The following is a 4772-nucleotide window of genomic DNA, read 5'->3' on the forward strand; positions in this document are numbered from 1 at the left end:
TTCAATAATATATATGTAATATAATATCAAAATTGAATAAAATTTGTACATAACAGAGAGGCACTACACTGGATAAGTTTCATCCAGATATTTAATATTTCATTTTAAATTTAATAAATTTGTTTTTTAGTAGACGGGAAGAAGAAATTAGATATCATAGGAGATATAAATAGGAATCACACACAACATGAAGACAAATATTGACACGTTTGTAGGCACCCGCGTTAATTTGAGGAAAAAACTTACTAAAATATTATATAGCCTATAAGCCTTTCTCGCCAAATGGATTATCGAAAATAAAATGTAATGAACATGGTATATATATATATATATATATATATATATATATATATATATGAATTTATTTGCTCATATTGTATATACTAATCCACTAACTTTACTTTATATTTCCTCCCTTTTTTTTCTTTCTTCTTTATCTGAATTTTACTAATACCCGATTTAGGACACCTACACACCTTTGCTCTTGTACGTCCTAAGGTTGGCTGGTAGAGAATGCTTTTAGAATTAAGCCCGCCTTTGGTACAATTCTTTAATGTATTGTGCAATAAAGTATTAATAAATAAATAAATAAAAAGAAGTTTTTAATTCGAGCCAGTAGATCCTGATGAGCGTGTTTAAACAAACAAACAACTCTACAGCTTTATAATATTAGTATCATTATCATCATCATTTCAGCCTATGACAGTCCACTGCTGGACACAGGGCTCCACAAGTTCACGCCGAAAATGTGTGAACTCAAGTGTAAAATAATATTAGTATAGATTTAATAATATATCTATATATACATATATCTATATATACACATGCTTCCTCGTTCCTAATACGCACCGCAAAAATTTGGAATGCCCTTGCGGCTTCCGTTTTTCCAACGAACTATAATTTGGGTATCTTTAAATCAAGAGTGAATAGGCATCTTCTGGGCAAGCGCCCACCACCTTAGGCTGCATCTTCACTTGCCTTCAGGTGAGATCGCAGTCAAGCGCTAGTCTATATATTTAAAAAAAAAATATATAGATTACGCGTCACGTTGTTTGTTCGCGATGGACTTTTAAACTACTAAACCGATTTTAATTAAATTTGCACACCGTGTGCAGTTTGATCCAACTTGATAAGCTATATTTTATTTCGATTAATGGTTGCGATATTTTTATTGCAAAGTTTAAAAAAATATATGGCGGTACGATATTTGTCAGGTCATATATAGCAGAGCAGCCTGACACCTTCTTTTCATTACTTTATTATAATATATTGTTACATAAAATAAGGTTGGTCTTTTTTGAATTATTTCATCATAATAACATATATATCATTCAGCCTTGTGCTAGTAGTCTTCTGCTGCTCATAGGCTTTTATTGACATTGTCACAGTTTTTTTAACCTCTTTTTTCAGACTGTCCCAAATGCCTTTCTTAGATAGCCTGGTTGATCATCTGGCTAGTACATGGCCTATGTAATAATCGATTTTCGGTTTTTATTATAGTTATGTATGTATTGTAAAGTTGGTTCGCTTCCTTTTTCACTCCAATTTAGCCTGTATTTTTTACAGGCTGTATTGAAAGACAATGAAACTTATGTAATATTGGGTTAACATTGGGTTGTCTGGAAGAAATGGCTAAATAGCCATAAGTCCGCCCATTGTACTTCACAGTCTGTAAATGTTTTTTTTTTTTAAATGTGTTTATTGTTTAAATGTAGTTGTGGTATACAATAAAGTATAAATAAATAAATAATAAATAATATCTTATAATATAACGGTCCTTCCTTTTCCTTCTTCCTCGTTCCCTTAATGATGAGGATTGCGACCACAAATGATAGGTCTCCATTGAAGGCGATCGTAAGCAGCATGTGTAGCACGGTCCAAGCTGCCTCCCATTGATATACACCTTCTTGATGACATCAGACTATCTTACCGGGGCATCTCCCTTTGACGCGTTTCCGTTATTATAACGGTAACTAAATAAAAAAGCTAAGTATAAAAACAAATTACTATATACTAATAAAAAACATCTCAAAAGAACAATATCAACAACATGACAACCCATTTTAAATTCGATGACGTTTAATGCAATACTTACTTTGAATGTCAACCAAATAAAGTCGGGCTATAAAGTCATTTCATTATAAAAACACTGAAAACACAATGTATATCTACTATGAATGCTGTGTTTGGGTGGGGATAGATATACTATTCCAGTTGTACTAGTGAGTACATAATACGCATGTCGTGAGATTGGCTTTAAGCTGCTTTGTGAAGCTCTAACAAAGGCGGCAGTGGGCAGAGGCTTTCACAAACGCATTTCACGCTCTAAAAATAACCACGAAGTTATCCAATTTTTAAAGTGCATTGTATGAATTTATTTCCTTTGTTATTTATTTATGTTTTTGAAATGTTTATTGGTTATGAGTTTTAGATTGTTATATTACTATTGGAACGAAGTTCCTTACGGCAGGATTGACATTTGGCTGAGCGACCGAACTGAATAAAATGTAATACTAAAACCATAAGAAAAATATATAACGGAAGTGACGTAATATCAGTCACACGATTGTATAATATGACGTTTGTAAAACTAAAATATTACTAGTAAACTTTTTTTTAAAATTATTTATGTAATTTTATACTGTCGACAAAAATAAAAGACATATATTTTTTATTTCATTTAATAGTTTGGATTATTATTATTATTATTTTGTTTGATTTATTTTATTTTACGGTATTTGTTATTTTCTAAAATACAAAATTTCCTAAATACTTATATGTATTTAATTAAAAACCAATCAACAAAATTAAAAAAAGATCAGGAACTAGAAAATATATATAAAATTCAACATTTTTTTTCAAATTGTGTTGCTTCTATATTATCCGAAGGAACTTCGTTCCTACGTGGTGTTTATTATTTTATACTTATAGATAGGCCTGTATATATAAATTATATATTATTTGTATTGGATTTACGGAATGAGCTTAAAGTATATCTTAGTGAAGTTTTTCTAAGACTTTACGCTTTTCACTAAATTTATATCAATTTCAATGGAATTAAAAAATAATAAGAGGATAAAACTACCAAAATATAATTTAATCTATTACTTTTATTATAATTTGTTATTTATAAACACAAAAAATAATGGAAGTATTGTATCCAAAAGTATAAATTACATTAAATAACGCAAACATATCCGATATTTGAGCTCTGTTTATAGAAAACCGAAAGCAAACAATTCAAATTCAAGTTTTAATAACCTGGACCTATTTCAATTACTTTCTGTGTGTAAGTATAAAAGAGAAGAAACAAATAAACCTTTTAATATAACATAAATATTAATAAAAGGTTCAATTTATTTCGATTTATTCAACTACGGAAAAATAATCGGTATTGTACATGACAAGTAACATGCATCATAAAACTGGCTAAACAAGCTTCGTTAATGGAGTTGACAAAGAACAGAATTTCTTGATGTAATTTTTTTTTTAAAGTTATTACGTGATAAATGGCAACATTTGCTGCTTATTACGCTGTGCATAGAGATAATTATAACTTTTAAAGATAACTAATTTTTGACAGCTATGTCAACTTTATTTTTTTTAACACAGATGATACCGCTATGGTCATGTAGAAAAAGCGTCAATTGCATGGTATATGAAATTAAGAATATACAATATTAAATACAAAAAATATTTTATGATATGACCAGTTTATACAGAGTTAAAAATATAACGCCGGAACCCGTTGCATACGAAACGATAACAAAAATGTATTACTATAAATATTTAATAGTTTTTAACATGAGTAAAAACAAACTCTCCAACTTCTTAATATTTTAATAAAGTTTTTAAACAGAGCTAAAATAGGATATTTAATACGTTTATCCATAATTGCTATGAGCTCTCGATATTTTGGAACAGATGTATGCATCATGGTCTCTTTATTATCCCGATAGCGTTGTTAGCGACAAACTTGGTAAAAATTAAATTTAATAGGTAAACTAATATTAATTCGTGGCACATTAGTGGTTACAATGTTATATTTAAGTATTACTAGCTGCCCGGACAGACTTCGTTCTGTGAAAAGCTACTGATAAAAAAAAAAATTTTTTGTATTAAAGCCTTTCGTGGGCCTTAAGGAACATCCAAAAAAAAAATAGCCGAATTGGTCGAGCCATTCTCGAGTTATGCGCTTAGCAACATACATTTTTATTTATAAAAAAAAGAAGTGAAGTACCTACTAGCTGACACGATAGACGTTGTTCGGTCTTGAGAACTGTCAAACGCTTGCAGTTGCGTTGTAGCATTTCTGAAATTTTACAATTTTGCAATTCATAGGAACCTTCTACAAAGTATTAGAAAACTTCAGAAAAAAAACTCGGCTAGATTTGGTCCAGTCGTTTTCGAGTTTGGCGCATTGCAAGAAATTCAGCATTTCTTTTTTACTGATTTAGATTGAAACATGTTTAAATATAATTAATAAATAAATATATATATAAAGCAAGTGTTTCCACATCTGCAGTAAATGATATATTCTTTACTCAATCGCAAAATAAGAGATATCACTTGATAGGGCTTATCGAAACTGATTTAAATCTTTATTGAGTTATAAATTTTTAAAGTGTCGACGCTAATAATAGTCGTTAAGCGTTTGCATTTTTATTATTACTTTTTGTGACATTATTACAGTCTCTATAAAAAACTAAGCGTTTCAAAGTTCATTTTAAACAAGAATATAAGATAAAAGATCTTACAATTTTGTTTCAATA

Source organism: Melitaea cinxia, chromosome 6, assembly GCF_905220565.1.
Source record: "Melitaea cinxia chromosome 6, ilMelCinx1.1, whole genome shotgun sequence".
In the NCBI taxonomy this organism is placed as follows: domain Eukaryota; kingdom Metazoa; phylum Arthropoda; class Insecta; order Lepidoptera; family Nymphalidae; genus Melitaea; species Melitaea cinxia.